The sequence below is a fragment of the Prionailurus viverrinus genome, chromosome A2 (assembly GCF_022837055.1).
Source record: "Prionailurus viverrinus isolate Anna chromosome A2, UM_Priviv_1.0, whole genome shotgun sequence".
NCBI lineage: Eukaryota > Metazoa > Chordata > Mammalia > Carnivora > Felidae > Prionailurus > Prionailurus viverrinus.
In genome coordinates, this window is record NC_062562.1 from 27,621,331 (window position 1) to 27,647,956 (window position 26,626).

At 40.6% G+C, this 26,626-nt stretch overlaps 1 protein-coding gene across 9 annotated transcripts in view; it reads right to left on the reverse strand.

The window, feature by feature from the left end:
* FHIT (fragile histidine triad diadenosine triphosphatase) overlaps nucleotides 1-26,626 on the reverse strand; it is a 1,426,527-nt gene that overhangs the window by 839,061 nt on the left and 560,840 nt on the right. The window contains exon 1 of one of the 9 annotated variants that reach the window (XM_047850996.1): nucleotides 5,724-5,842. The exons of the other annotated variants lie outside the window; for them this stretch is intronic. The gene's annotated coding sequence lies outside the window, so the exon portion shown is untranslated. Of the gene's footprint in view, nucleotides 1-5,723; nucleotides 5,843-26,626 lie in introns of those variants that run through there. 9 annotated transcript variants of the gene reach the window in all.

Genomic DNA, 26,626 nt, shown 5'->3' on the forward strand with positions numbered 1-26,626 from the left:
CACCCAGGCTACTTTCAGACTTCTGTTATGGCACCCCTAGAGTATGGTCCTTATTCTCATGGTCCATGATGGCACTCCTGCCATCCTACCTACTGTCTAGACAGCAGGATGGGGGCAAGGCAGGCATCCAACTTTTAAGGACATGCTCTAATTTTTGCACATACTTCTCTTCATTCCCATTGGCCAGAATTTAGTTATACATCTAAGAAGAAAGGTGGGTTGAAAATGTAGTCTTCATTCTAGGCAGGTAGGTAGGCTTACAGAAGCAGTAGAGCTGGATTATTTAAGAAAGGAAAATATCACATGTAGAAGGAGAATAGCCTGTATCTGATAAGAGTGAAGAAAGGTTCCCAAAGGGGACTCCCAGCAATGGCAGTCCTCAGCGTGGGCCCTATATACATGCCTGAGGTTCAGTATCACCCTGGTGGCTGCAGCACATGTCCCAGTGGCTGTGTGTGGCATGAAAGAAGTAAACTACAGCAATAGCAAATCCTGACTCTGAATTGATGGTTCTGTTCAGACTAGGACAATAAGCAGCTTGTCTGTCACGTGGGTGTTCTGATGACCAGAGCATTTCTCCAAGTTCTGGGGGACATGTAAGCATTCAACAATGGGCAGTGCCTGCATGTTTTCATTTAAACTAGGATACACACTTGAATTGTTCCTTTAGCGATAATCTACAGTTGGTTGAATGTAGTCATACTCACTCGGCACCCTTGAGACCGTAAGCAAGACTGTTCTTGATCAGAAATAGGGACAGGAAACCATATTTTGTCCTCATGATACCAACTTGCACATGGAAAGTATTGCTTTGGATTGATATTAACATTACAATATTATAAACAGCAGCATTAACCCAGGTGATGTGACACTACTCTATAATAATTTTCCCTGGCACAGTATTTTACGCATGCACGCATATTACTGAAGAAAAGCGTTGGGAGTTTCCACCAGAATAACAGACCTGAAATTAGTGCTGAAAAACATTCACAGCCAGGATTTCACTTCCCACCCCCTGGTTATCTATTTTAGCTTTCTACATTGGCAACTTTTAATTTTTGCTGCTCAATGAAAATGATAAATAGCTTAGTGATTTTAAAAAATACTCTTGAAATCCATTACCAGCTCAGCATTAACTGAAAATGAATGCCATCTCCAATCATCTGACACAACGTGTGACTTTCTGTTACTCCATCCTACTGACATCTCCTATGAACAAAGCAGAGGGATATTGAAGTACATCTCTTTTAAAGGGAGACTGCCCTTTCTGTGAGCTGACATCTCTCTAGAATGAACAACTCACAGCCAGCCAACGTGCAAAACCCTTCTCCCTGGTGCCACATTCTTAGGTAGGTCAGAAAGTCAATCAAATTCTACTTCACAAATAAAACTAATTCCTATAATATGAGATGGGAGGCCACATTAATATTTCTAAGACCAAATATTCTCCCTCAAGTAATATAAATTTATAGCTATGACTTTTCCCAATGCTCTATTGACTGTTCATGGTATATGAAAGTAATTAGGCTTCTCTGAAAGCCATAGCTGCATTGAGAACTATATTTGAGTAAACACAAAAGAAAAGCATTCTGAGTGTTACTTTTAATGTTTCCATAAAAGTTAACATCTATAAAAATATTGCTTCCAGTTTTTGGTATAGAAGCCAGCCCCCTTAGTGTCTGAAAGGGGACTGTGGAAACACAGTGTGCTGGCACGCTGCCATGTGGAATAGTGCAGAATTCTGTTACAACTCAGCTCTGGCCGGGCCACACGTCAAAGCGTGTCCTGCAAAATATGGTACATACATACAGGGGAAACGGCCTCCGTCACTTTAGTTCATGAGAGACTTAATATGCAAGGGATGGTGGTCAGATCATATACAAAACATAGAACTCTGACCCACAATCTCCAGCAACCAGTCCAAGAAGCCAAACCACAATCTCTGAAGCAATTGGTCCTAAGTGGTCGGCACTTTATCAATAACTGCCAATTTCCCCCATTTTTTCCCCTGGCTCTTTGGAGCAACCAGAGAAAGCTAAATTTGCTCTCCTCACCAACCCCATAGGATGTCCAGCTTCCAGATGGCCTGGCTCCAGCTTTCCCATTGCCAACAAGCTCTAGTAATGGCATACCGGAATCCTTCCCGCTTTGCCTCTATAAAGCTGCCACTCCCATTTGCCACTCCACTACCTTTAAGTCTCTGCCAAATGCAAGCAATGGTGACTGACTCTTTGCTTTAGAAACTCTGAATAGTTACCTGTTGCATTTTCTTATTATGGTGGCTTTTTTTTTTATTTGCACAGCCGGTTCCCCCTGATGGCTCTGCCTGCCTAGACCTGCTCAGTTTTCTCCTCCCATTGTCCATTGTGCAGATTCTTCACTCTTCCCTGCTGCATTGGGCAGTCTTCCCGCAGGTGAAGTGCTCTTCCTCTATTCTTCCAACTGTATTCTTTTTTCAGTGTCTCTCCTCCTCCTTCCTAGACCTTTCGTTGAACTCTATCATGCCCTTGGTCCCACACACACCACTAGGACAGTAGGGGAAAAGTCATAGGGCATCCACTGGGCTAAGCAGAGTCAGGCTACCCTGAGGACAGGATATGAAAAATCAAGACCTTGGCCTAGCCAAGAAAAGGGATCATTACAGATTGATTTACCTGCCTTAAAATTTGAGCCAAAACTGGGCAGCTAGTATCTGGAAGCTAAGACAACAAAGAAAAAAGCCAGGAGCCAAGAGCAACCACCATTTGAGGGGTCAGAAGTGGCCAGCATCAAGAAAGTGGACAAAGGTAAGCAAAGAGGAGAGGAATCAGAGGAACCCTCAGTAAGGAGATTAAGCCAAGGACATCATGTTAACCATTGTTTTCTTTATACTGAGCTCTGGCAAAACTCACCGAGCCATGCCTTCAAGGAAAAGAATGTGGAAGGTCACCAAGTATTTCTGTCCAAAATGTATGTCCCTTTGCAACAGTCTATAGTTAAGCATTTGAATCCCATGTAAAGTATAATAAAACACTTCTCACCAGCTTCCTCCTCTATGGCTCAGAAAAACTCTTTTCTTTCCATTTGTCTTCAACCTCCCCTTTGCTATTGATTCCTCTACTAATTCTTATGTTTCTTTCTCACAAATAAAAGTCTGCTCAACCATGTTACACTCTCAAATTACCAACTTTGTTTTCTCCTGTCATTAACCACAAAAGCTCCTGAAAGAATCTTCTGAATACCCGGTCTTTGCTGTCTCCTCAGCCAAATACAAAGTTGGTTTCTTCCCTTTGCCATTCTATTAGAATGGCTGGCCAAGGTCACTAGTGATGGCCTCAGGCAAAACCTGATGGCTTCCTTCAGTCCTCATGGGCCACCTGCTCTCCTGGTGGTTGACTTTCTGCAACCTTGGCTTTTCCACCCTCCACTCTCGTTCAGGACCCCCTTTTTGCAGCTCAGCTATTAATTTTGCAGTCTTGCCCATTCCCCTTTTCCCCATCCTTCAGTCTCCTCTGCTGTGGAAATTTGACCTGGTCTCCAAAATCCACACCAGTTTCCTCACAGATCTGAGGAAACAGACAAGATTAAGTCTCCTTTTGCTGTTCTTGGTATTTGAATTACTCCTGCAGCAGCTTCCTGTGCAGTTTCATAGTAAGATAATCTAAGTGTTCTCGTTCTCCCTTAGTCTGTAAGCTCCTTGAAGGCAAAGATTCCATCTTATCTATCTTTGAATCTCCAGATCTAAGAATAAAACTGGACAAAAAACAGGTATGGGCTCTGGAGTCTGGCCACCTACAGAGTGAGCATGAGGATGGTTTCTACCTCATAGCACAATGCCCAGCATGCTGGCTGTTATCATCATCATCAAGAGATGAGAGTTAAATCTGACTGAATCTAATAATATGAAGGCAGGTGTGAGTATTGTTCCCCTGTGAATCTTCTGTTGTATTTGATTTCAAGTATTTCAGTAAAAATAAAAATGTGCTTTTAATGATCTGGAAGATATCAGAAATCAAATTTATCAGAGATTTCTGATGTTCTCAGTTTTGTACAAACAGAACTATATCTTAAATTATTTTATACAGCCCCATTTCTGCCTCATTTCCTGTAGAACCATAGTATGTCTATGTATTCTGGAAGGAAAGGGGAAGAAATATTTTAAAAAATTAGAGAAAAATAGGAACAAGTGCACAGAAATTAGGCAAAGTCAACTGCAGACAACACTGATGTGGGGGAAAAGATGGGGCAAGATTTTTCTCACAACCCTGTATCCCAGAGCCCTGCACACTTTCACTGACTTCCAAAACAATGGCAATAGCTTCTGTTATAAAATTATTTTTATGGCAGCTAAGAGGCATTCAATATTTAATTTATATTAAATTATAAAATATTATAACATGTATATATATAACATTATAACATATATAGGAGAGTGGCAGTATTATTTTATAGGCAAGAAACTTGGGCTCATAGAGGTCCAATAATTTCACGAAAGTTTTGCATTCACAAAGCAGCAAAAGCAGCATCTGAACTCTGGTCTTTCAAACGCAAGGGCCCTTACCCACTTTTAGTCATATCTACACCACCTTTCCAAAAGAGTCACATGAGGAAATAATCACTGCCCAAAGAAATTATCCAGCTTTTCCTCCATGATAAATGTGCTGTCAGGTACTAGGAGGATCCAAGCAAAGTGTAAGCCTATAAGTCCTCAGTTTCCAACACCAAGAAACGGGCAGGGAATTAAGACTGTTAAGAATTCGCATTTAAGGGTAACTCTTAGGTCCCTCTTCTAGTGAAGTCTGAATGGAAGCTAAGAAAAACTGAGGTTATCAACTAATATGGCCCCTATCTTGAAGTCCCGAAGGAGCAGGCAGGCTATGCAATTTGTGTGTGAAGAAACTAAAACAGCCAAGAGACATTGGGCAAAGAACCCTAGTCTTGTAGCTGAGAGAGAGGCAATAAGCAACAACACTGGATTGTCAGATACCCAGAAAGAAGGAATACAGAAGAGGTTCAGTACAAAGGAGTGTTGAGAGCTATTGCTATCGGGAGGGCTTCATAGAGAAACTGGTATCAGAGCTCAGGATGTTTAGATCATATCCTCTCATCTCAAAATTGTAAAACAAGTCTGAAAAAACGTACCGTGGTAAGTACCTCCCACCCGATGTACACTGCGGAAATATAATTCCAGCATTCATACTGCAGAACACAGAGGAACGTAATATTCAGAAACAAGTAGATGATTTTTAAACAAATTAAAGAAAGGACATTTTCTAGATTAATGGAGAGCAATTGAGGAGATGTGTTCTTTGCTTAGAAATCCCAGAAATAATTGTCAGCATGAAAGGTAACCATCAAGCAAAATGTCGACAATTTTTCAGGTTGTTTTTTCTCTCCCCTCTCAGACTTATTAATAAACTTACCACATTTTGGTTAAAATATTCGTTCACAGGGAATATTAATTTACCCAAAATGAATAGGATTATAATATTTAAACGTGTATTTTGCCAACAGAAATTAATTTGGGTTGAGTTTTTAGCATACATAATTCCACTGGGCAACGAAAGTCACTTAATCTTCCATGTTGTCACAAGAGCAAAGAAAAGCAACTGCATTTTAAATGTTTAATTAGAAGCAAAATCAAGTTTATGTAATGATATACCACACTGATAGCAAGTAATAAAGATAAACATCTTTGCACATTATCAACATTGAGAAACACCGTCAAATATCACTTTGCTTACAGATGGCAGAAAGAAACTTCTACAGTATTAAATGGCTTTTCAGATTCGACTTCTGAGTTTGCTGTTGTTCTTTGCCCAAGAACTTGTGGTTGGGATAATGTGAGGCATTAGAGTTCTGACAGTGACATTTCCTTGTAATTGAGAGAAGTTTGTGAAGTTCAGCCATGATTGTGTTTGCCTTTAGCAAACACACCGTTCACATTTTGAGAAAAACTGCTGATGTAGCTCTAATGAAACTGTTCCAGCCTTGCCAAATCACCGACAGATGTGCTTGTCTGCCAAGGGATTTCCCTCGGAATGTTCTAATTTTCTTCTATCTGTTTAGAGAAAGTTCATTTAAAATCTGTTAAAATGTATTAATGTGCAGTGTTGCATTATAGCTTGCTGTGGGCATCCTGGCAAAAGAGAAGTTATATGCAGACTGGCACTGGGGCATCTACCAGAAACTTAAGAGATCCATCTAAAGCAGAAGGCTCCCCTGCCCCCAGCCTTCCAGGAGGGAAGCCTCATCCAGTCCACAGAGCTTATGCTGCAGAATCTCATAGAGTGTTAGAACAGAAAAGGGCTCATCTGTTCCTCCACACCCATTTAAAAATATGTTGTTGCCACTGCATTCTAGGGAGATTAGCTGACTTGTCCAGTCACAAGGTCTGTTGTCCAGTGACCATGCAGTCACCTGCAAACACCAGTTTTATTAAGAAAACAAAAGGTAGTTTTTACCTGTTAGTTTTGTACAAAGTATGAGGCTCAAAGATAAGCTCCTTTGAGTATGGAGCTAAAACTTTTATTTATTACCGAATCAATGTTTCTACAGTTCCTATGGTGATGATACAGGAATCTAATTTTGGAAACTTCATTAGAGTTACAAACTTAACCATTACAGGGAGGATTAATGTAGCTTTCTTTAGTGAATTAAAACGAACTTATGGGTGTTGGTACAAGTGTAGACAATAACACAATGACTGTACCTCCAAGGAAATAAAATGTTTAATTCTTCAGTTAAAAAAAGCCCAGTATTTTTCTCTTCTTTTCAAATGAATGCAATGCTCAAGTCTGAATGCAACTGGTACACACACCCATTCCTGGATCAGTGTGAATGCCCATCTACCGACTGCAAAGTATAATGAACAACTATTATTCTTGCCTATCTAAACTCCTGTCCTTCAGGGCAGGATTTCTCCCCCTCAGTGCTATTGCCATTTGGATCAGATACTTCTCTGTTGTGGAGTGTTGTCACTGCATCGTAGATATTTATGTCTTCTACCCACCAGATGCCAGTAGTATTGCCTCCCCTGTTATAACAACCACAATGTCTCCAGAGATTGCTAATGGCCTCTGGGTGGCGGTGGGGAGGACAAACCACCCCCTGGTGAGAACCACTGCTCTAAGAGCCCTTTCCTGCTGCACTGTGGGGGCTGCCATTCACATCATGGGCCCAGTGGATACTCAGAGTGCAGTAACTTCACAGCCAGCACCCTCCCAATGTCCACCAGTCTGTCCTGCTGAGGGCACCGGATGCCAGCTCTTCTTCCCCAGGATTTATTCTTTCATTCCATATACTACCCAGCATCCTCTCAAGTCTCTCTTTTTCCCCCTGCCTAAGTTGTTCAAAATACACAACTGCTTACAACTAAGGAAATCTATCTGATAAAAAGCTAAGCAGAAAATAGTCAATACAAGAATCCCCCCTCCTTTTTTCCTCTTCTCTCTTTTTTTTTATTGTACTATATGAGAAAATGGATATTAGGTGAAACTATTACAGTAATCCTTTTACAATATATGTAAATCAAACCATCATGCTGTATGCATTAAACATATGTATGTCAATTATTTCAATAAAAATGGAAACGAATGCAAAATAATATTATTTTCATTCGTGTTGGTAAAAAATAACTTTAATACATTTGTTATATATTAATAGTACAATGAGGCAGAGGTTTAGAATAACACACCCCCAATCACTCACAAAAAAATAGCAAGGAAATGATAAGCATTTTTTAAATTTATTTATTTATTTTGAGAGAGAGACAGCACTAGTGAAGAAGGGGCAGAGAGAGAAAGAGAGAGAGAATCCCAAGCAGGCTATTCACTGTCAGTGCAGAGACTGATGCGGGGCTTGACCTCACAAACCAGCTCATGACTCGAGCTGAAATCAAGAGTTAGATACGTAACCAACTGAGCCACTTGGGCACCCCATGATAAGCATTTTTATTTTTTTTTATTTTTTTTACTATTTTTTAATGTTTATTTGTTTTCAAGAGAAGAGAGAGAGGGAGAGAGAGAGAGAGAGAGAGCATGTGCCAGCATGGGAAGGGCAGAGAGAGAGGGAGACACAGAATCAAAGCGGGCTCCAGGCTCTGAGCTGTCTTCACAGAGCCCGACGCAGGGCTCAAACTCATGAATGGTGAGATCATGACCTGAGCCAAAGTTGGATGCTTAATCGACTGAGCCACCCAGACACCCCGCCCTGATAAGCATTTTTAAAGACTAAAATGTTGTCACCCTCTATAAAACCAGCAAAGAAGGGGCGCCTGGGTGGCGCAGTCGGTTAAGTGTCCGACTTCAGCCAGGTCACGATCTTGCAGTCCGTGAGTTCGAGCCCCGCGTCAGGCTCTGGGCTGATGGCTCAGAGCCTGGAGCCTGTTTCCGATTCTGTGTCTCCCTCTCTCTCTGCCCCTCCCCCGTTCATGCTCTGTCTCTCTCTGTCCCAAAAATAAATAAACGTTGAGAAAAAAAAAATTAAAAAAAAAAAAACCAGCAAAGTAGTCAGTGCTTTTGCTAAAAAATTTTAAACTATAAGGAAATGAACATTCTGGTAAAGTCAACCTCATCAACTCTCCCTACCCCACCCCTACACACACCCAGAAGTAGCACTAAAGAAAGAAAGGAAGTAGAAAGAATGTTTAAAATTGTCAAAAATACTCTAAAACTTGTAAAGGTGAGGAGTGAGGAAAGGGGAGCGATTAGAGAAACTTGGACAAACTCAAGGACTACAGCTTTATTACAGAAGCCCTTTCATATTATTTAAAGACCCTGCCAGTTATATACTACAGATGTTCCTTGTGCAAAGATCAGAATTAGAAAAGGCATCCCCTCCTTTGGGCTGAAGCAGCCCTGCACCAGGCACATTTCCTGTGGGCAGAATGCTGACTGAATTTGAGTCCCCACTCAAGCTCAGCTAGGTGTCTCTGTGCAGGTATAAGACGCACAACAGTTCATGGCGGCCCTGCCAACAGAGGCAGAAAGGGCCATCAGAGCTTGTTGATTTCCACAGCAACATGCCAAGCGAAGAAAGTGGTCTAGCCCAAAGACATAGAACAGCCCTTGCTGAGGAACAGGCCCAGGATATTTAACAGGATCTCAGAAGATAGAGCTGGATCAGGATATTTAGTAGAGTCTCAGAAGACAGAGCAGGGCTCAGGTCCCCAAGCATGGGCCGGGCTCTGCTTCACTAAACCTTTCCATCCCCACATCTGCACAATGTTTATTGCAGTGGCTTTCAAATTTTAAGATGCACCAGAATCACCTGGAAAGCTTACGAAAACATAGATTGCTGGTCCCCATCTCCAGAGTTTTGGACTTAATAAGGTTGGGTGGGGCCCAAGAATTTCCTTCATGAATTGATGCTGTTGGTCCCAGGACCACACTCTGAGAAACAGCCATCTTTAGAAATATAGGTAGAAAGCAACAACCAATTCTCAAACTTATGGCTCAAAATTTGGAAGACAAAGTAGTCCCAAATATTTTGAGAAACGATCAAGGAAGATCCATTTACATCAGTTCAGAAATAAACATAAACACCTGTCTTACTAGTAAGCAGGATACAAAGAGAAAGCATGCTTTTCTAGCAGGCAGACAAGCCGTGGATGGAAAAATGAAAGGAGGAGAGGATCATTACGCAAAGGACAGATGAAGAGCTCAGCTGGAAGCAAATACAACCCAACGAAGAGATACAAATGCCCCATGAGTGCTTTGTAATATTAAAGAACTTAATAAGAACATTCAATAAGAGCTCAGAGTTGAGAAAAGGAAATTTCAGAGCTAAGCAAACACTCTGAAAAATATTATGTACCACTGAAAATCTAATGAATAAATTAATTAGAAACAGAAATGGAAAAAACCAAAGCTAAACACCAAATTAACAGAATGATGAAAAAACTCAATATAATGAACACATAAGGAAAAGGCAAGGGACTTGTTAAAGCAAACAGAAAGCAAAGCTTTAATTTGGAAGACAGGTAAAGTAACCCAACAGAAGCACAACGGATGTTCCCCAAAACAGTGTACCACGAAAAGGAACGCTAGAAAAGGAACACTGAGTTATCACACAGAGACATTTCCCTAAAGGTGAAAGGACTGAGTCCACAGGTAGAAATGATGCATCATATCGAGAAAAAAAAAGTAACAATCAGCATTAAGACATCCTAATTAATAACTAGAGTTATTCAGGCATCAGGGAGAAGGAAGCACACCAACTTCAACAGAAAAAAAAAATCAGCCTGGCTTCACACTTTCTATAACAACATTCAATCTCTGAAGATCATGTAGCAAAATCTGTAAGCTTCAGTGGCAAAGAAAAGGCAACCCAAGAATATCATATCATCCAAGTTGTTATCCAAGAATAAAGGCAGTACATAAATATTTTCAGAAGTGAAAAATCCCAGCACCTGGGTGGCTCGGTTGAGTGTCTGACTCTTGATTTCAGCTCAGGTCATGATCCCAGGGTTGTGGGATTAAGCCTTGCATTGGGCTCCACACTGAGCTTGGTGCTTGCTTAAGATATTCTCTCTCTCTCTCTCTCTCTCTCTCTCTCTCTCTCTCTCTCTCCCCACCCCTCTCCCCCATGCTCTCTCTCTAAGACAAAAAAAAGTGAAAAATCTCAGAAAATGTAACCTTTATGAGGCTTTCTTTATAAAAAAAACAAACCCCAAAAAACAAAACCTTGATGAAGAAAGTTATACAACCTAAAATAAGTCAAAATAAATACTCCTGGGATGTACAAGCTGTCTTGAGATGTGTAAGGGCCAGTAATGAATGGTGGGTCCAAATGAAAACAGAACCAGAGCTAAACAAACAGGAGGATTATGCTTGCAAGACAGAATGAGGATGTTGTAAACCTACCAGAGCATATGTAATGCAAGCAACAAATTTGGAAGGTAATGAGAGAAAAGTTGAAAGAAATGAGAGAAACCCATCATGTCATCTTTTCTAGTAAATGATATTGTCTAAAGTTGATGTAGTGAGAAATTCTCAAGGGCTCCAACTTTTTAATTACTTCAGATTTTCTTCTTAACCTTAGGGATGGTCTTTCAGAAACAAACAGAAGTGATAGTAAAAAAAAAATGTCTGAACTTTAGCAATTCCTTTATTTTCAGTTTATTTTTCTTTTCCTCAATTCAAGTACAATGAAATGTAATGCCTCCATTTATAAAGCATGTGTATTATGGTCTTGAAGTTAGTCCCATTTTTGTAAGCTTAATACTTGCAATTTTTCTATCTTTGTATCTGTACACGTGTAGTAAGAGACACTCTTCAAATGGTTCACAGTGGACACTTCTGACTGATGGGATTTAGGATGATGTGTTACTTCCTTCTTTATAATTTTCTTCACTGCTTACATTTTTTTTTATTCAAGTATAACTAACATAAAGTGTTATATAGGTTTCAGGTATACAATATAACAATTCAACAATTCTATACATTACTCAATGCTCAAGATAAGCATGCTCTTAGAGAGGTTCTGGGTGGCTCAGTCAGTTAAGCATCTGACTTCACCTCAGGTCATGATCTCATGGTTCATGAGTTCCAGCCCTGGGTTGGGCTCTGTGCTGACAGCTCAGAGCCTGGAGCCTGCTTTAGATTCTGTGTCTCTCACTCTGCCCCTCTGCTTGCACCCTGTGTCTTTCTCTCAAAAATAAACATTAAAAAATGTTCTTAAAAAAGATAAGTGTACTTTTAATCCCCTTCACCCATTTCACCCATCCCCCCAACCACCTCCCCTCTGGTAATCACCAGTTTGTCCTGTATATTTGAATCTGGGATTTGTTTGTTTGTCTCTTTTTTTGTTGTTTGTTTTGTTTCTTAAATTCCACACATGAGTGAAATCACATGGTACTTATCTTTCTCTAACTGACTTATTTCGCTTGGTATCCTACCCTCTAGATTCACCCATATTGCTACAAATGGCAAGATTTCATTTTTTTTTATGGATGAGTAATATTCCATCATATATATATGGAATGGAGAATGTCCATTCATCTATCGATGGACACTCGGGCTGCTGGACACTCGGGCTGCTTCCATAATTTGGCTATTGTAAATAATGCTACCATATATATATATATATATATATATATATATATATATTTTTTTTTTTTTTTTCAAATTAGTGTTTTTGTTTTCTTGGGTAAATACTCAGTAGTGGAATTACTGGATCAAATGGTAATTCTATTTTTACCTTTTTGAGGAAACTTCATACTGTTTTCCACAGTGGCTGCACCAGGGTTCATTCTCAACAGCGCACTTACATTTTTAATTGATGAGCATAAGTCACTTGTAAACAACACACAATCATCACTCTAAAATGAATATATAAAATATGAGACAACTTTTCCAATTTAGTAACTGAGTATAAGTGAACTTTTTTGGTGACTGAACACCTTGAATTACCTCTATATGATGCATCATTATAAAAACACATCCTCCTTATACAGTACGCTAAAAGGGAATGGTATATAAAAATGAGCAGAAAGGAGCCAAGGCAATTACCCGGAAAGGTGTTGTGTTTCCTAAATAAGTCTCTGGCTTCTGTATCTTTAATTAACAGTACTTAATATTTATTGAGTGCCTACAATGTGCCAGGCAATCTGTTCACGTACTTTATAGGTATTTTATGGTTTAACCTCAGAATAACTATAATGTGATACTAGTAATTATAATAATGATGATAGTAATAGCAGCTCAGATTTACTGAGTGCCTACTATGTGCTAAGTGCTGGTACTAGGGATCAATCAGCATGGGCAATAACACTTTTCAGTGGGAAGTCCTTATCACAATGGAAGTCCATTGTGTAGTACAAAGGAAAGCCATCAAGGTTAGCTTTCAGAAATACAGGATTTATTTTTTTTTTAATTTTTTTCAACGTTTTTTATTTATTTTTGGGACAGAGAGAGACAGAGCATGAACGGGGGAGGGGCAGAGAGAGAGGGAGACACAGAATCGGAAACAGGCTCCAGGCTCCGAGCCGTCAGCCCAGAGCCCAACACGGGGCTCGAACTCACGGACCGCGAGATCGTGACCTGGCTGAAGTCGGCCGCTTAACCGACTGCGCCACCCAGGCGCCCCCAGAAATACAGGATTTATATTAGTATATTTGGAGCAAGTGCACAAGTAAGCCTGACCTTGTGTGGAGAGAGAACACAAGGAAAAAAGCTGGCAGATTCATAGAACTAATAATAATTTGGGCCACAAAAGTGAGAGGAATTGAAACTATAGTAGGACTCTGACCACGTAGATACAAAGACCTTGGTCAACTTCTGGTTGTCCTGGAAACAGGATTTCAGTCATTATACCGAGATAAAATCACAAGGTAAAAAGGAAAACTAATTAGATTTGCAGCCACACACAGAGCCTAACTCCATCTTGGGAGATGTTCTAGGAGGAGCTTCAGATGTATTTTTGCCACAAAGAATTAAATCCTGAAGGGGAAGGATTTGGTTTACTTATGAAAGGGTCAGTGTGAAATGGCATGCTCAAGAGTAATGCTATTCTGACTGTTGCTTCTCCTGGCAACTCTGACCAAGACAGTGTAGGGATTGAATTATGTAGGTGTATATAGCCCGATTCCCCTCACCAGTTTCTCCTCTATGTAGGAAATAGTGTGAAGAAGGAACAAAACAGTACATCCTCTTGGTGTCCTATGTGATTAACCATGGGATTGAAGAGATCTCTGCTCACTCTCTCAACCTCCCCTCCAATTGCCCAGGAGGTCTGGATTTATGCAGAGTGGACAGTGACCAAGAACCAACGAGTTCATGTAATATCACAACTTTATGGATAATATTCTGCTTTTACCAGATTCATTTCCTAGATTCCACATCTGCCAAGAGGAATTATATTCAGAGGGTAAGTAACCCATCCACAGTCTATTTGACACAAGAGCTTTGTGACTTCATTCAGACTCCCTTCTGTTTGCTTGTGATTTCACTCTTCTCCAAAACATTTTGGTTGGGAATTTTTAAAATGATTTCTAAGCTTGTGTATATGCCTTTGTTCATATCTAAATGACTTTGCTCAAGCACACACACACACACACACACACACACAGTATAAATAAGAAAGGAAGATAATTTCTGCTAAAAATACTGTCCACGAATTGACAACTTGGGTTATAGCTTAATATGGTTTGGTTTGGTGCAGTTCTATAGAGCTAGCTTTGTAAATGAAAGGTGTGATCCTTGAAATCACTGTGATAAAAGTGATTTGAAATCATACTACTGACAGTCATAATAGAAATAAATGCCTACTTACCACTCATAGCTCAGCTCTGGTGAGAACAAATCAATAGAGTAAAATGCTTTCGACTTCTTAGAGAAAGGTTCCACCTGACAGATACCAGGAGATCAAATATTCACACTGCTTAGGACCAAGAAGCAGATGGATTAGGGCATATTTGAGAAGGCAGCAAGAGGATAGAATCCCACCCTATGGGGCCTTTGGTTGCCTGTCCTTTATCTTTTCATTTGTTCATCTTCTTGTCTCTGTCCTGTGAGTTAAAACCACAGCAATAAAAGATGCATTTCCTACATCAAGGAGTTCTCAGTCCAGTGGTGCAATTAATATATGATTTTGAACTATGTTCTCCTAGAGGTGTGCACAGGGTGTGCTATGGGAACACAATGAAGGGGTACCTATTTTTTCCTAAGGGGGTTTTGAGGAAGTTGCCTGAAGTAGCATTCAGAAACAGATTACAGGGGATGGGAGAGGAGAAGAGAAAAAGCAACAAGGACCTCCAAGACTTTGGGTATGTCAATTTTTATATGATATAGCATTTTGTCACTCCATCATAGATAAAAACTTTCCAGGGGATATCCATCCTATATAGCCTTCTAGAAACCAGAGGATATTATTACCCAAATTTACCTGGCTACTTTTAAGAAGGCCCAAGCTCTAATTTCTCAAGGATGATATTCTTCTTGCCCGTGATTGTTACTGGAGCCAGAGATACCAAGTCTTTCTACCTAATTTCCTGACCAATGAAGAATTCTCCTTTATGATGTTCCTAATAGAGTTTCAGTCCATTTCCATAGTAAACATTGCTTGTTAAATTTTGGCTCCTCAGCCCCTTTTCCCTTTTTGTTACTTCATTCTGCTTCCTTTTTGGAAAATTACCCCCTATTGTAGGCAGTCTTTGTAGTATAGTAAATTGAGTGCCCTACCTTTTCACTATAGGATTTGAAGACATCCTTGGAGACCTCTGGTAGATGTTCTGTCCTCCCTACTCTACATGGACAAAGGATGAACATGTAACTTAAGCTTGGCCAACCAGCCCTTCTCCCCTCTTCCAGAACTTTAAATAGTAAGGATGGTGACACAACACCATCATTCATCCGTTATTACAATGACACCTCAACGGCCAAGTAGAGTCCATCTTGATTCCTGCTTCAAGCTTGGTCCTACAGCATGCATCTTTTTCTGTTAATTCTCTGATAACCTTCTAATAAATTCCATTTTAGCTTATGTTAGCCCAAGTTGGTCTCTGTTACTTGTTGTCAAAGTACTTTAATTCTGCTTGAATCCTCCCACTCATGGGAGTATCACTACTTTGTGAGGCTGATTATCCCACTGGTATACCTCTGAATTTGCTACAGTTATTAATTTAAGCTACAATCAGCTTCCCTATTACTAGGATCTGTCATTGGGAACCATAAAAACTAAATTTTTGTCTTTCTATATAATAACCACTTTAGTATCTGAGGACAGCAAATAATCACAATAACCACACCACAAATGCCAACTCATTCCTTTCTCAAGTTAGAAACCACCATTTTCTTTTCTAACATGATGTAAGTTCCCACACAACAGAAAGAGAAGAGTTGGATTGTTGATGGGCATCTTAATCTTATTTTCGTGTGGCCCCAGAGAAGTAAGAAGACACTTCCTCAACACGTCTCTTTGAAAGAGAGCACTTCTATGTTTATTGTTTGCCGGGTTAGTGCATGGTAGAATTCATTGATAGGATGCCGAAAGCCTTCTTATCAAATAACTGTATTCCTCTCCAGTCTGCCCCCAATTAACAGTATATTATCTTCTCTACTGAAGTTGGGATAATTGGTGGTTATTTTCAGAGCAACTCATCACAATGATAGAGATTGATTATTTTTAATTGAAGTAGTAGAGGTGTTGAACATTCATTGGGCTCTGAGTAAATGTTGCTAGGATTGCAATTTCCCAAACCACCTGTCTGATAAACATCATGTCATCAACATTTGCAAACAATCCGAAGTCATCCCTCGTCCGTTCAAGTATTCCCCCTTCTCATTCTCACATCCAGTCTAACTACAAGTTTATGATTCTCTATTCATTTCACTACTTCAGAAAAACATTTGCCTACAAAAAATGTATCTATTCTTGAGCAATAGCAGGTCAGACACTGGAGTTTTCATGGCAATCAGAGGAGAAACAGAAGGAATGGACAGTCCAGAGAGAAAAGGAGCTCCACTTAGTACCATGCTTCCTTGTGGCAGAACTTTCAGAAGAGCATAGGGTAATGTCCATCTTCTCTCTTGCCGGTTCATGCAGTGGATGACTTTCTCTCCCCTCTCCAGCCCTCCCCTACCATGCCCTCCCTTGCCCTCCCTCCCCCTCCTCTCCTTTAATCTTTACTTCAGCGGACACCAGCACCACCTGAGGATAATGTGCTAGCCTGAGGAGGCCTGAGGCAAGTAGCCTGACCAGCACCAACCAGCACTGAACATACTGTCTCCTACTCTGGCTCCGTTTCTTCTAGTGCCACGGGTGTTCCCAGTTGGCTATGCCTCCCACTGCTCAGGAGAGATTTGATACTCAACAAGGGCTGAGGAGTAATAAACTGTTTTGGATCCAGGCACTGCAGCTGTTTTAATACAGGCAAAACTATTCACCAAATGTTCACTCCAAGTCACCATGGTTCTACTTGGGGATTTAGGGACCCAGGGCAAGCTGCCCCAAGATGGGATGTTCTGGCATAAAGCTTATTTTGAGTAAAAATTAATCAAAACCCACCAGATGCAGGAAAAGCTCTCTGCCTCCCCCTCAACTGCTTAAGTTTACATTGGAAAGGAGAGCCTAAAACAGGAAGAAAGCTTTGACAGTCCCCTTTACCTAAAGAACCTATCTGCATAATAGGGCCACGTAGGTTTTCCAAACATTTCCTCTCCCTTCTTGTTAATGGCCTTCCTCTCCTTTGTATCCTCAAACCCTATACTTCTCCTTAGCTCATATACACTTCATGTTGCCTTGTCTTTGGAATCTCCTATGTGGATTCTCCATACATACACCTATTAAATTTGATTTTCTGGGGCGCCTGGGTGGCACAGTCGGTTAAGCGTCTGACTTCAGCCAGGTCACGATCTCGCGGTCCGTGAGTTCGAGCCCCGCGTCAGGCTCTGGGCTGATGGCTCAGAGCCTGGAGCCTGTTTCCGATTCTGTGTCTCCCTCTCTCTCTGCCCCTCCCCCGTTCATGCTCTGTCTCTCTCTGTCCCAAGAATAAATAAACGTTGAAAAAAAAATTAAAAAAAAAATAAATTTGATTTTCTCCTGTTAATCTGTCTTATGTTGATTTGATTCGAAGTCCAGCTAGAAGGACCATAGGGTAGAGGAAGGGCTTCCTCCCTAAAACAATCCAACTAATAGCAAAGGATGACTTAGCTTTCCTTTGGCCTCCTGCATGTGTGTGCTCGCGAGTGTGTGTGCATGTGTGTGTGTGTGTGTGTGTGTGTTTTCAAGAAAGAAAAGAAGTCGGACCAAATAGACACTGGCCCATATCAACATAACAGTATCACAAGCTCACACTCCATCCTGATGATACATACAGATTTATTTTTTGACTAATGAAAAAATATATCATACAAAAAAAAATAATAAATCCTAACTGGTATACATCCCTATTTGGCTTTGCAATTCAAACAGAATCACATAAACAGAGAACCATATGAATAGGAGACACTCTTAAAAAAATGAGATGGTGCTAAAGTAGTAAAAACCAAGACATAAAAGTTTGGTTTTTTTAAACTCTAAAATAACCAGTTCTGTTCACATTTTACTATTTCTTTAAATGACAGTTCTTTTCAAGTGATGCATATTTAATGCAAGGTTTTTTTTTAATTCTCCAATAACTCTTATTACATTGTTGTTGTCTTTTATAATTCATATTATCCTGGAACTTATAAAATTTAGTAAATTCAATCCTTTGATCTTCGGGCCAAACACTGGTATGGCATAAATCCATCCGGGGAAGTCCCCATAGTTTCCAAACATTTTTCCTGATCCTGATGAAATTTTCTCCCATGTGGGTTTTAGAAGGTGTTCCTTATGCCCTGTAAGGGACAGAATGTCCCAACAGACTATACAGTAGATAAAGTACTTTGGAGTCTTTCACCTTATCCCCTTCCTTAAAAATTTTGGGCCCACAGCGCCTGGGTGGCTTAGTTGGTTGAGCTTCTGATTCTTGATCTCAGCTCAGGTCAGGATCTCGTCATTCGTGAGTTTGAGCCCCACCACATCGGGCTCTGCACCGATGGTGGAGAGCCTGCTTGGGATTCTGTCTCTCCCACTCTCTCTGCCCCTTCCCTGCTTGCGCGCTCTCTCTCTCTCTGTCTCAAAGTAAGTCAATAAACATTAAAAAAAAATGTGGGTCCACTCCTGCTGAGTTTGAGCTTCTGTCTACAAGCAAAGTTTGAGCTTCTGTCTACTTCCTCTGTAGAGGAAGGAAGGGGCAAGGGGACTGACACCTTAATGTTCACCATAAGAATTAAACAGACTCAACCACCTAGCCTCTCTCCTGGAGCAGGTATTTTCTTGTATCATCTTTAAAATATTCCAGTGAGAAGGTGAAAGGCTAAGAGAAGGTAAAAGCTAGACACAACTAGTGAAAGGTTTCAAACAGGAGTTTTGGGACACCTGGGTAGCTCAGTCAGTTAAGTGTCTGATTCTGGATTTCCATTCAGGTCATGATCTCATGGTTCTCCTGAGTTTAAGCCCCACATTGGGCCCTGCACAGAGTCTGCTTGGGATTCTCTCTCTCCTCTCTCTCTGCCCCCACCCTTTCACTCTCTCTCTCTCACAATTAAATAAATAAATAAATAAATAAATAAATAAATAAATAAAGAACAGGAGCGTTGCTCTCCTACCACCAGCTCAGAGAGGCTTATGGTGGACAGTTGGTACCTACAGGCAGGGCACACACCATGGGGACACACAGAAGAGAAAGGCACAGAAGTGGTGAAAAACAGCACTAAATCACATGGCGAGAAATGTACTTATTTAAATTCCTGTTCAGTCCTTATTTATTATGTCAAGGAGAAAGCCTCAGTGCTGTGCCACATGTCTTAATCAGCTGTTGAACACTTGGGAATCTCCCCTTTTAATAAAGGGAGAATAGGCCTCAGGTTCAGAGCCATGATTCTCAGGAAACAGCATCCACCTTGAATTAATTTGTGATAATTTACTTTCACTGAGTATTTTTGTGTTTCCTTTCTCATCGTAGGAGGTGGCATGGTTTCCCATTTAAAATAGTGGCAGAGTTTCCTTTCAAAGGCTGTTTCAAAAGTGAGTTAATTTGGGGCTCCTGGGAGTCTCATTTAGTTAAGAGTCCGACTTCGGCTCAGGTCATGACCTCACAGTTTGTGAGTTCGAGCCCTGCATGGGGCTCTGCACTAATGGTGCAGAGCCTACTTGGGATTCTGCCTCCCTCTCTCCCTCTCTCTGCCCCTCCCCCGCCTGCCCTATCTCTCTCTCTCTCTCTCTCTCTCAAAATAAATAAAAATAAACTTTCAAAAAAGTGCCTTAACTCAAAGAAAGATTAAATATATATATTAATATATTAAATAAAGCAATGCCATATACAGGCTGTTTACAGATGTGGCAAAAACTGTATCTGGGGCACATGGCTGACTCTCATGCCACTTTGGGGACTGATGAACCATCAGCTCCTATTGCTCCCCAACCTCCTCAAAAGGAAGTAGTAGCATCCCACCTGACAGGTGTGTGGACTCAAGCCTTTCCCATGTATGGGAGCATAGGTAATCCAAAAAGTCCACCCACACTGCTTTTATCCTGGCAGGCAGGGCCTGTGGCTCCCTATTCCCTTCTCCATGAAGTGTTGCTTTTGATGAGAAAGCATTTCTCACAATTCCATCCACTCAGCTCAGGCAGATATCTCCCTGTCCCACGTAGAGCATACCCATTCACTTCTAGTTGTCCATCCTCCTTTATGTTGTACCCCCCGCCCGCCAACACTCCAGCTGGAATGTGCTTCAAAGGTCTCATTTCTTAGGTGCCATGCAGGAAAAAGCTTCCACCCTTCCCTTTATCAAGCCCAGAGCTCTCGCTATCACACCAACACGCTGCATACTCAAAGCATGTGTATGTAATAAAGAACTTTATTCCAAGACTTTGCAGAAGGAGAGTGATTGAATACATTGTTCAACGCTGATTTTAATTGTCGCTCTAATCTGATCAGTCTCTAACCAGCTAATCGCTATTTAATCAGTTGCTTTAATTTTATTACAAAGCAGCTAGAATGCAGCTGTGGGTAGACACCACACAAATAAATAAAATGCATTATTATTTTTATTATATTTATGCATATGAGTTGTATTTTACTTTTGTCAAAACTATACTCATTTCCACTCCACTAGTAATTTGTTTGTATTAAACAGTATTATGTATTTGCATGGTGAAAACTGTAGAAATGTCTATCCATTGCCAAGTTTAAGTTACATAATAAGTTGCTAGACATACCCACCTTCATTTGCCAAATAATTGTGATTCATTTAAATATTTGTACAGTGCTTCAATTACTGATGTTATTTCTATTAATTAATGATACTAGGATTAGTTCTAAAGAATAAATAAATATAAAAGTTGAAACAACAGAACAAGTTCATGCATACAAAAGGAATCTGAGCTGATTACCCTGAAATATAATTCCATGTGTTTCCACACAATTCCCCCAGAAGAGAAAGCCTGGCAGCATTAAAAAAATTCTGACTGGTTTAGAATTGAACATGAGTACAATAGGTTCCAAAGTCCTATGTAAGTATTTGAACAACTTGACCTTATTTCAGCTTCTTGAGGGAATTATCAGGGAAAACACAGAATCAACATGAAAAATTAGTAAGGACCCACGTAGGGCCTGCCTGAAAGGGCTTAGGTAACTAACTACCACAAAGCTAAAAAAGATATTAATAATAAAGTCACAACACCTCAAGGCTGCTCTTTCGACCTCTGACATACTTATTGCATGACTTCCAGGCTACTTACTCTGAAGTCTCAATTTTTTGATCTGTAAAATAGGAGTCATAGCAGGTGCTGGTACATTAACATGAGGATTAAAAGAGATAATGCCATGAGGCCCTAGCCAAGGGGTCCAGCTGCTCCTTCGGTACTGGGATCTCTGCGGCTTACCCAGCACACCCAGTGCTGCTTATGTCATGGTCTTCTCTTCATCCTGCTGAGGCTCACTGATCCAACAAATGTTCACTGAGTACCTCTGATGGGCCAGCCACTAGGCAAGGCACCTGGTACACAACACTGAAGGTCAGATTTGAAACAAAAAGTCATTTCTCCAATGAGAAAGAGGATGACTAGATTTGCCTCTAAACAAAACAAGCTCAGGTAGATATTTATGTTAAAACCAAGATCAAGCCACCTATGGAAATATTCAATGGAACCACTAAAGAAGAAATGGCCCCTTAGTCCAAGCTTCTCCTTTTATGTGTGATGAAGGAAGACTTTTATGTGTGATTAGCATCAGAAGAGTGCCTATTATTTACATAGTACTTTGGCAGCCTGAAGCACTGTTTTGTGTGGTAATGTTCAAGGCCATTCTAGACAAGGTCTAAAGATCTACCTGCCTGAACATCACTACCCCACCACTGAACCACTGAGTCCATCTCCCAGAAAGAAGATGGCTAACAAAAGATATCTGCATAGAACAAACCAGCCGGTAGGTTGGTGTCATTCTTGTCCTGAACTTTTAACTGGTTCTACCCATACACCACAGAGATGACAGCCAGTGAAATCTCCCTGGGTGCAGTGTGGTGGGAGGCACTCCAGTTCTGTTCTAGGCAGTCATCTAAGGCTCCCTTACTTTGCTCCTGCACAGGGTTCTGATCTGCTTCCTGGTCCTGTTCTGCCTACCTTAAGAGCTCTCGGCAACATACCCCATTATTCACCTAATCCTCACCTGCTCTATTTAATGACTTTCACTCACTGAATGGGGTTCAGAAACAATACCTGACAATCATGGCTCCATATCCAAACCTAGGCCTTCCTCTCCAACTGGCAGCCTAGGTGGGCTCACCAGGCCTTCAGAGAGGAATGGTCAAAGAGACGAGAAGTCAAACAGAAAGGTCAATTCTCATGCATAAGAAAGATGAGTTATGAACTAACTGTGAAACTCTAAGTAACATATTCTCTGACCTTCATTCTCCAAATCATTTGAATTGAAAGTCATTGAAATTGCCTTACATAGATATAATAATACATGCATGCATTCATCATCGCAGCCAAAATATGTCTTTTATCACAGCCAAAGAAATCTTCTTACCTTCTCCAATTATACCAACAGGATTACTCCATCATAAGGTACTTGACCTTGCTAAAACAAACAAAACCAAACCCAAACAAAAATACACCTGTGCTTTGCATTAACAGTAGAGGATAAATATTGGGTTACAGAATCCTTTTTAACATGAGGGTAAAGATACGTATCCATTGCTTATTAACATCTGTACCCCTTCTACAGCCAGGTTACCTATGCCAATACTGAAGAAAAGAAGCTAGGGTGGTGGTAAAGGATCATTGTAGTCCATATACTTCCTCAAGAAGAAGCACCATTTCTCTCCAACTAGCTAAATCCAAAAAAAAAATCTGTGAAAAAAACCCAAATGCTCTTATAAAAACTTTAAGACTCGATGACAAAGCATGGCACACAGACCAGCATCTACTCACACGATAGTAGACATTATTAAGCAATCACAGAACTCTTTCCACTGTGTCTATACATAGCCTGCAAATGCCTCCCACGATAGCATCTCAAGTAAATGTTGGCAACAGATCATACTTGGCATGAATGATAAAAGCTATTTGAAATCCCTGTATTATGAGACTGACTCTATTACCCTCACTGTCATTTTGAGTACTAAGAATTAAAAATATCTGGGTGCCTGTGTGGTTCAGTCAGTTAAGTGTCCAACTTCAGCTCAGATCATGTTCTCACAGTTCATGGGTTCAAGCCCTGCACCTGGTTCTGCACTGACAGTGCAGAGCCTGCTTGGGATTCTCATTCTCTCTCTCTCTCTCTCTCTCTCTCTCTCTCTCTCTGTCTCCCTCTTTCTCTCCCTCTCTCTCTACCCTTACCCTACTCACAAGGGCATGCACATGCTCTCTTTCTCTATCAAAAATAAAGAAAATACCCTTAAAAAAAGAATTAAGAATATCAAAATGTCATTACTTACATAAAATAAAATAGGAAGGTTATCCTCCCTGTAGGAACAGCATTCTGAATATTAATAAAATATTTCAACCCTGAAACTTCCAGAACTTTCTTTTTTACCATTCTAGTGACTGACTTTTGCTCCCCCTGCCCCCTCTTCCCTTTCTAAAGCATAAAGGCCACTCCTAGGTCAGAAGAGTTTCAGGTTGAGTTCTGGCCAAACGTTGTGGCATCTAAGAGTCTTGCTTCACAGTATGAGCATCATGTTGAGACAGGGGTGTCAGTGCAGAGTGAGAGAGAAGCAAAGTCAGCCTCTACTGCTGAGCTGGGAGAGTGGGTCTGAAGGTAAGCAGGAAGCCTGGGGAGGGCTGTAGTGGGAGGCAGGCTGGGAGCAAGGTGACCAACAAAGGTGCCAAGAGAATGGAGTTAAAGGAACAATGGTGCACATGAGTAATTCTTGGGCTTTAGCAAATAAATGTGAAAACCGTGGCTCTCAAATGAAGAGCTCCTTTTCATGGATTTGGGCATGTCTTTTCTGACTACAAATACCTTTCCTGGGGTACCTGGGTGGCTCATTTGTTTGAGCTCCCAACTGTTGATTTCAGCTCTGGTCATGATCCCATGCTCATGGGATCGAGCCCCACGTTGAACTCTGTGCGGAGTGTGGAGCCTGCTTGGGATTCTCTCTCCCTGTGCACCTTCCCCCACTCATACACACATTCTCTCTCTCTGAAAGAAAAAATAATTTAAATCTTTCCTTTATCTACCTCCAGTCCTTCTCTTCTTCCTGTACACTCCATCCTCTTCTCCCTCATCCTCCTTCCCACCCCCTCCTTTTTAACTTCCATTTCTTCCTTTCTTTTGCTCTCTTTTATCATTCCTTCTTCCCTTTCCCTGTTATTGTGCCTTGTCCAAGTTTAGACAGCTGTGCCCACCAGCCCCTTGTGGCTAAGGTACTTGTAGCTTATTCCCCATGCAGTACAGCATAGAGAGGACTCAAGGGTCAGAGGCTGGTGGGGTTCCCAGATGCTACAAAGCAGAGGAGAGGGGAGGCCACCTGAGGGAAGGAAGCAGTGAGGTAGTAAGCAGAGATGGAGAGGGTGTGTGCATGTCCATAAACAGGATCAACAAAGTCCCAAATGGTGTCACAGTAAAGTTAGCAAATAACCAAGAGAGTAGAAAACTATCAGGCAGGGAGTAATGCAGCTGGAAAAAAAGAGAGAGAGAGAAATAGGAGGCAAGCAGGCAAAACAGCAGCATTAATAAGCAGCCATGAATGGAAATAGACCTGGGGGATAAATGTCAACAAGGAGGTGCACACCGAGGGTAGAAAGCAAAAACCAAAGTGACAAACTATGGCTCTGTAAGACTGGATACACAAAAACAGAGGTGTGCCGATTACGTGGCATGTGAGGAACTCGGTACACATGGCTTGTTTTATTTGAATTTTTGTATGTTAATTTCAGTTAGGAAATAGAATTGTTAGTCTGAGATTTAAAAATAACTCGTATCAATTTGGGAGCCAAGATAAAACCAAACGCCCGTTCTAGTCTGACTATAATGTGGACTGACAGCACAGAAATTTTGTGTGAAACCCACCCGATTGGACCTGAAGGTCAACCCCATCATAATGGGGTGCCTCAGAGAGCCATTCTTCCTAACTAGTTATCGATTTGTAAAAAATCATGAGTGTCTTATATCAAATGACTGCTCCTGAATTGTTACCTTGTATCAACAGAGAGTAAATATTGGCATTTTCATATGGCAATCTTCTATTTGGGAATAATCTAGCCTTCCTGGAGGGACAGAAATAAAGCACATAACAGTCATTTACCAATCATATAATATTAGACACCAGTAATTTGTCATTCACTGCAGTGTTCTAGAATCATTAGAGGAGACATTCAACTGCTCTCAGACATGCAAGGTATGATCATATAGGAAATGCGATTCTGTAGGCTGAATGTACCAAGTCTGGACTAAGGTTTCATGACTCTAGACTGAAAGTTAATGACCAGTGCAAACCACCAGGCTACTACAGTAAAAGAGCAGCAGTAAAAAGAGCCTAATAAATCAAAATTTTAAATGGCATATTCATTTTAGTTACAGTCATTACAGCAAAGTGATGGTCCAATTTACTTACACAGCGGGTTACATTGATCATAACAGCAATATTTTAAGTGATATTATCCATTAATTAATTAAGCAAATATTTGATTAGTACCTACTATGTGCACAATGCTCTTCCAGATGATATGAGGCATATGCAGACTTTATAAAAGAGATCATCTCTGCCTCCAAGAGCCTTGTAATCCAATAGGGAAAGAAGACCTTTTGCAGACTTGTGTACAAAGATAAATATGACTGCATAACATAAGAGGTAGACAAAGAGCATGATTCAAGACTATAAAAAGTGATATGACTTATCTAGTCACTTTATAGGGAATGTCAGGTAAAGTTGTATGTAAAAAATCATTTGCGCATATATGAAAGAAAAAAACAGACTTTGGAGAAGCCAAAATTGCAAGGAAAGGATGTCCGGTCATAAAAACAAGTAACATAGATGTGCTGAATGATCTGTTGTCAACCAAGAATCACCAACTCCTTTGCAATCTACAATGCAAAGTTGATAGTGGGGATTACGTTTCCCATAATAATACCCTTCCCTGACTCACTGGAGTCAGCCAATGAGAAAACAGTGAGATGTGGAAAGTGAAGAGATGGTGAAGTTAGCCCTAGAAGTCACATAAGTGTGTGCAAATGAGATCTTTTTCACTGTTGTACACTAAGAGTGGGTTAGAGTGGAGTGGTTAATTCAATATGGCCCTGCTTTCTGTATTGAAACGGTAACCTATCTCTGAGTTACTAACACCCTTGCCACTGAGTCACAATTATGGAAACTGCCATTGCCAAGATTCTTCTTTTTCATGTGCTTATTGCATGTTAGTTGACTTAAATATGTATATACTATATTGTCACCTGTTTGAATGTCTATAGGACCTATTAACATCGCATCTCTTATAAACTCACCCCAGTTGTGTTGGTGTTTGCTCTATTTAATTCACTATATGAGTAAGCGTATTTTCAAATATAAATAAAAGTAATTCTAAACCACAATGCAAATTCACAAAAGCCACACCAGGTGTCAAAATATTTCATCACATTTAATGATTATGATGTGTGAAAGTATGCTGAATCACTTTC